At 35.1% G+C, this 7430-nt stretch overlaps 1 protein-coding gene and 1 non-coding gene across 6 annotated transcripts in view; one reads left to right on the top strand and one right to left on the bottom strand.

Annotated features, from left to right (window-relative positions):
• Tcf12 (transcription factor 12) overlaps window positions 1-7430 on the top strand; it is a 363012-nt gene that overhangs the window by 100806 nt on the left and 254776 nt on the right. The window lies entirely within an intron of this gene.
• Window positions 4111-4217, bottom strand: LOC117283401. Its single transcript, XR_004514378.1, has one exon. It is a non-coding gene; the product is annotated as a U6 spliceosomal RNA (small nuclear RNA).

The raw sequence follows: 7430 nt of genomic DNA on the forward strand, positions 1-7430 counted from the left end.
CCCCCCCCCCCCAAAAAAAAAGTATTCCTGTAGATAAAGGGCGTACTCTATACCCTTTAGCCTAGCAAGGCCATTTAATGTTTATTACCTCTAGCATGAGAGTCACTGTATTGCCCTTGGGCTAAATCTTAAATCTGACTTGCTGCCTCTTGTAAATAAAGTTTTATTGTAAATAGCCACATCTATTTGTATTTTCTTTTTTCTATTGCAGCTTTTGCACTGGAAGGCAGAGTTGGGTAGTGCCCTGCCCTCAAGAACTAAGTAGTATGACTTAGTTTCATTTTAAACTTTTATTGACACAATGCCTGTACATATTTTGAAGGGACATCTTGATGTCTCAGTATGTGTATATTGGATAATGTCAGTCTATTTAGCATATTTGTACCATAAACATCATTTTTTTATATGAGAGCATTCAGAAACCTCTTTTCAAGCTATTTTGAAACAGTATTCTGTAAGGTAGAATTGGGTAGTTGCACTAGAAACCATACTGCCTACAAAGCTAAAAATAATTAAATGTTTGTAGAGTAATGCTTTACTCTAGCTCAATATTGTTTCTTTTAGATATATTTGCAAATATGTGTCAATATAGGTATACAGGGGTACTCAACTCAAGAGTTGTTAATAGAAAAAAAATTAAACTGAAAGCAAACTTAGGAAGTGTACATTATTCAGGTTTGTGCTTGGATTGAATTCCTCCTGGTGAGACTGTTGTATAGCATTACTACATGGACTTAAGTATACACAAAACACAATCTTGTACTCCCAATTTTAGTGGAGAGGACCACCAGATAGTACAATCTGGGGAAGAAAGAAAAGGATACCCAGTTAATTTGGCTGGCCTCTGTATATCCAGAGCTCTTTAGTGAGTATTGTTAAACTTTGCATTTTCACCCAGGAATCTTGAAAGGCCATTAAAAAATAACTATTAGAAAAGCAAAACAGTTACATACCAAAGAAGAGAGATTGAAATAGCACCAGCATAAAATACTGCTTTTGATGTTGATGAAGTAGGGAAGCCCTTTGTGTGCTGAGGTATGGGGATGGAAATCTTGAATGTAGTGAAAGGTCTAAGATCTGAGGCTTAGAATTAAATTGACTTTAGTAAGGAAGTCAAGACTAAACTTAGAGGATTTGGTTGCCGTGTAATAAGGAGTTGATTGCTTGGTAGGAAAGTTGAACTTTAGTAATCTAAGGAGAAAGTAGGCCGAGTTCTAATATGATCGCTAGCCCTGGACAAAATGTAACTTTTTAGAAAGCAGCAGTGAAAGTTTTCCAGAATTATTTTGTTCACTACTGGTAGTACTGGTAGGTAGGGAAAAAAAAGCTCACTCTCTTTTAGTATAAATGTAGTGACTATGTGTTTTGAATTATTTAATTCCTTTAATTAAAGGAATTAAACTTTAAAAAATTTACAAAGTCTAAAAATTATTAAAATCCAGTCAATTTAATTATACTTATGACAACTTCACATGTGAGATGCAGATACATATGACATCTCACATGTGAGATAGGAATACTCCAGAAAAATCTAGGTCATGTGTGTTGTATTTATATGGTCATTGTTAACAGATGCAGGCAGGAGATCAGTGGAAAGCCTGCTGATAATTGGAGTGGGAGCAGAGGCAGATGCATTGAACTCCTCTAATGGTCCTTCTACAGAAAATTCAGTGTGTCAATGTCCTTGCATTTGTATTTGTTAAAATGTGGAGCTGGTCAAGAAGAATCTTACACGGCAAAGTCTGACATTGTTGATAGGGATCTCTTTAAAAGAGTACCTTTTTTCCTCTTTGGAAAAAATGTCAGAGTAGTGAGAGACATCTGTTTTTTTAATTTATTGCCTAATTTCCACATAATGTATTTTTGCTACAAACAATAAAGTTTGTGAGTGTTCAAGCCACCTAAAAGTAGACAAAGTAGAGAACTATTATGTCCTACCCAAGCTAATTTAAGCAGTGACAGATAAGATTACTGGGGAAATGTGTTTAATTAAATAGATATATTGTTTAAGCGGCTTATTTTTCTATATGGAAAGTTAAGTAAGCATATTATTTCAGGTGGCAGATGTAGAAGACCTTTGGGAGTGTGTGTAGGTGGAACAATGTAAGCTTTCTTCTGGTTAATCAGGGAGGACTTCATGGAAGAGGATGAGTAAGTGGATAAGAAGCTGAGGGGGGTGGGTTATCTTTTTAAAATCTTTACGATTTTAGTTTTTTAACTTGTTAACTAATTTAAAACTAAAGAGGAACAACATTTTTTAAATCAAGGGCAACAAATTTTAATTTTTTATTATATGAAGTAGGTGGAGTATCCCATCACCTTGGCTTTTTTTTTTTTTTGAGTTGTATTTTGTTTACTTCATGCTTACTTATTTCACTCTGTATCATCCTTCAGTTAGATCAAGAGCATAATGAAAGTGAGAATTATCTTCTGTGCTTCTTTGATATCCAGTATAGAAGAGAATGATAGATGTGTTAGCAATCTCCCTGTAGAAGAGGGAGGGAAATTAAGTTTCAAATATGGGAAGGCACAGGAGTGCTTTGTTAGCTACTTGCATTGGGGCAAAATATGTTTAAAGCGAGGGCTTGGCACAGAGAACTAGGGCAGAACCTTGATGATATTTCTAGCTTGGAGGACCAAGTTGAGATGAGTATGTCATGGTGAAATAATCAGGAGACTAGTGGAAGACAGGAAACACTAACTTTAGTAGTGGCTTAATGTACAGGTGGGGCCAGGTTTCCCTCAGACATGAGGAATTCTGTTCAGGATGAGATCAGGACCTCAGAATCTGTAACAAGAAAGTGGGTTCATATAAGACAGAAAATGTTTAAAATGTTTTTTTTTCTCTGCAAGAATGAGTTCTTGATCTTTATATGGAAGCCTAGCAGGTAAGAGCTCTTAAGATTTAGTATATTGTATTTATTTTGACCTGTGTTGGTAGGAACTGTGATTCTGAATAATTACTTTTTTCTTGTAGCAGTCCTTGCAATCAATATTTCTTATATTCTTTTCATGCTGCATAGCTGTTAGAAAGAAATAATATCCTGATTTGAAACAGGTGGGAATGGAGTACTATGCATAGGGCTGAGAAGCTTTTTTTCTCTTGGAGTGTATTGAGCCTTTTCTTCTTTCTGTTAATGTATAAGAGACATTAAATGTCATATTATGCTGTTAAAGCATTTTAAAATTTTGTTTTTGTTGCCGTACAGAAAGATTTAGTGGGATAATGAGAAATAATGCCAGTTAACATTCCCAGGTTTTATCTCAGGCATCTAATTTGAACAATATTGGTTTGTTTTTGTAGAGAGGTTCTTTTTAGGAACATTAAATGTTTAAGTTTTGTTCCATTTCATACTTACCTTGTTACTTTGGCAGAGTGGGATGAACACAGGACCTTGAGCTTGCAAGGCAGGTGGCGGAACCACTGAACTAAATCCTTGGCCCTACCTTGGGTTTTTATTTAGCACCTAATAGGTGTCAGATACTTCAAGGCATTTTCTATGTATTATTTCATTTAATTTTGTGGACTCTTTAAAAGATGGATAGTGCTATTTCCATTTTTACAAGACCAGTGCTCTAATCCCTGAGGTATGGAGTTAGTGCTTGGTATTTCCATTTTTAAAGGTAAGGTCCTTGAAGCTTTTACTAACTAGATTTAATCCTCTCCATTCCCCTGAAAAATATACTGATTGATGATCCAGGCTTAGTAATCTCATACGCCTGGTCGGCTGTATTTATGCATACTTCTATATGTTTGCTTCAGCTGTATGAGCTGTATTCTTAGCAAGAGTCAATAGTATTTGTTCTCAAATCTCTTAATTGTTTATAATTCATCTGATTCCTAAAAGAGACTGTTTTATAATAGCTGAGTTCAGTGTTTGGAAAGATATTGACAGCTGCAATACTTGCTATCTAATTAGATGGAAAGAGGTTTTAATAAATTTGAGAGAAAGCAAATCTGGAATAGTCTGAATTCTTGCAAATGTTTTTATTTTTGCTATACTTTAAAGAAACAAGCTAAGTGCTGGAGAAAGCATTAGGGATATGATTTTTGTACAAAAGTCACTGTGGAAAAAATAATCAGAGGAACTGTACTACAAAATGGCTTTTTAAAATATGAAACCCATCACAGATATGTGTTATCCTTGTGCAAGAGCCATGCTAATTTTCTCTGTATGGGCTTTCAGTTTTAGTTTATGTGCTTTAGAACCGAGCCCTTCCAAAACATCCTGATCCCAAGTTGGAGCCAAATGCAAAATAAGATACCGGCAAGTGACCTTAAGATTAAAATGTCATTTACTAATGGTGCTGTGATTGGAGCTCATGCCTGTAGATCTCCTATAGCCTCATTGGCCCACCAACATGTGATGAAAGAATAGTCCAATTGCTAGTGTGGTCACTTTTTTATTATATTCGCTAACATACTCAGGAGCTATGTACACTAGCCAGTAAGCTCTTCTGGGAGAAGGTGGGTAGGAAGAGAATGGAGTTTTTCTAGATAGAGGGCTGAAGTTAGGAAAGGCAATACCTTCCTCTGTGAAGGTATTGGGTGATGTTTTGTGTTTTAAAATATTACAAGTAATATGTGACTCATTTGCAATATATTGACTTTATTCTACTTTTGATATTATGAACATATGTCTCTATTTTATTATATAAGATATATAATTATTTGCTAAACTTTTTTTTCAGCTTTAATTGAGTTTATTGGTACATTTTAGGGATACAGTACAGTTACATTCATTGTTGGGATCTTGTACCTCTACATGACAAGTCTTGATTCTCATTTTTTCCCCTTACCCCTGCCCTCCCTTCACCCCCTTGCTAAACTTTTATATTTGCGAAAAAGGAGCCAAACTTCAATACAGATTTCATTTTATAATTTTTATAAGCCATGGCGTTTCACTAAATTGCTTCTAGAGAGGTTTCTTTTAGGCATCCTCTTGCTTCTTTTTCTAGATCTGTATCCTACCTAAATCTTCTCTTTTGGTCTTTGGCTCCAGGGCCAATTTCCTTTCAATCCAGAGAATAATTTTCAAACTGGAAAGCTTGTATCAAATAACATAATAGGATGGAATTATGGCCTAGAATAAGTAAAGAGAGCAAGTTACCATCTAGCAGCTTTAAATACTTAAAATGGCTGGGGATATAGCTTAGTTGCTCAGTTATTGAAGTCTTAATAAACTATGTTAATATAAATGTGTCAGAGTCATAAATACCATGGTTACATTGTAATCTTAGCTGGTAAATTCATTTTCATGTTTTTCTGAGAGTCACTCACTCATCAGCTAATGTCTAGAGTATGAACATGTTTAGGAGTTTTAATGTTTATCAATTTATTGATTGATTGATTCTGGGAATTGAACTCAGGACATTGCACTTACCAGGCACGTGCGGGGCCACTGAGCTACATCCCTGGCCCGACATGTATAGGATTAGTTAGTTACTGAAACTGGTTTCATAGAAGGAAGGAATAGTTAAGAAACTGGATATGGTACAACTAAGGGTGAATTGAAATAATATTCTCTAGATTTAATAAATGTAAAAGATGGTATATATTTCTCTGGTGTTCTTTTAGAAAATAGGTAGGAAGTGTGTGTGTGTGTGTGTGTGTGTGTGTGTGTGTGTGTGTGGTATAGGATCAATTTAAAATAACTAGGCTTTGTTGCAGCTCTCACATATTGCCATTATAACTTGAGGACAGTCATAGAATGTGGCAAACAAATGTGTATAGCTTTATTTTGGCAAAACTGTATTGGTAAAAAACAGGTAACAAATTGGATTCCACCCTCAGGCAAATATTGTAGTGTTACAACTTCTGCTATAGAAGAACAGTTTTCATCTTAAAGAGAAGGCTAAGAGGCAGTGGGTTTTACTAGTAGAAAAGACTGTCTTTAGTGGCCTGAGAGCCCTTTTACTGATTTATTTTAAGTATTTGTATAAGATGCTGCTGGTCAGACTCTTGAATTAACCAGAATAGAGGATCATTTAACACCTAAGACCTCGGCCAACTTTTTCTCACCAACCTTCCATACTTCTTCCACTTCATGAATTTAATCATTTGAATATTTTGTTTAATGAGAAAAGATTCAGCTCCAAAAATATATATATTAAACTTGGCTTTGTATGAGCATGTTTAATTTCATTTTTATTGAATTTCATCTAGTATTTTATAGTGTACAGGTTTTATTGTATGTATGTATTTCACTATATATAATACAATATTGCCTCTGTGTAAATATATATGTAGTTTTTACATATACAACAAAATGTACATGTTGTAAGTGTATAATTCAGTTAGTTGTGAGATGTTTAGACAATTGTTTACATACACATACCATACCCTAATCAAGATAGAATGTCCATCATTCATGAAAGTTTGTTCTTACACTCTGCAGTCACTTTTCCTTACCACCTGTCTCTTGGACACACTGTCTGATTTCGATTTCTGTCTATGTAAATTAGTTTTAGCCTGTTCAGAAATAACTTCATATTAATGGAATTGTGCAGGATCAACTCTTTTATCTGGCTTCTCTGGTGTTTTCAGATTCATCCAAGTCATTGCATACATTGGAAATCATTTCAATGGTCATTTATTGCTGAGTCTGTTTTCTCTGTACCAGTGTTTACTTCTCTGTCTGTTGATGTGTATTTCTTTGACTTACAAATAAATATGTTGTGACCTTTCTGTACATTTTTTTGGGGGGTACTGGGGATTGAACTGAGGACCTTGCACTTGCGAGGCAGGTGGCAGAACCACTGAGCTAAATCCCCAGCCCTGTACAAATTCTTTTTGGGGCATTTGTCATTTTTCTTGGGTAAATATATAGGTCTGAAATTGCTAGGTTGCACTGTCAGTATGTACTGAATATTATACTCCCACAAGCAATGTGTGATGTAGTTGCTCATGTCCTCAAAAGCATAATATGGTCAGTATTAGGTTTGGCTATTCAACTGAGTATATGGCAGTATCTCATCATGGATTTAATTTCCACTTCTGTATGGATCAATGATGTTGACCATGTGCTTATTCATTGAAGTAGTTTTGCTTATTTTTAAATTAAGCCACCAGGTTTCTTTTATTTTTCTTTTTATTGAGTTTATTGGTACAATCTAGGTATACAGTACAGTTACATTCATCATTGGGATTCTGTACCTTTACATAATAGGTCTTGCTTCTCATTTTTTCCCCTTTCCCTGCCCTCCCTTCACCCCCTCCTCCCCTCCCCATTTACAAACACTTTATTTCCATTTTTTCAGTTTCTCATATTTTTCTCCTCTCCCTTATTACCATTCCCCCACCCTTCCCACTTTCCCTACACCTTTAGCCCTTTACTTCCTATTTCACATTATTAATTATCTCATTAGGATCCTGTGTACTATTACAGTGTTTCACACCAGAGAAACTATTCGGTATTTCAGTTAAAGAA

Source organism: Fukomys damarensis, unplaced genomic scaffold (assembly GCF_012274545.1).
Source record: "Fukomys damarensis isolate Sample0158 unplaced genomic scaffold, DMR_v1.0_HiC HiC_scaffold_25, whole genome shotgun sequence".
Classification (NCBI taxonomy): domain Eukaryota; kingdom Metazoa; phylum Chordata; class Mammalia; order Rodentia; family Bathyergidae; genus Fukomys; species Fukomys damarensis.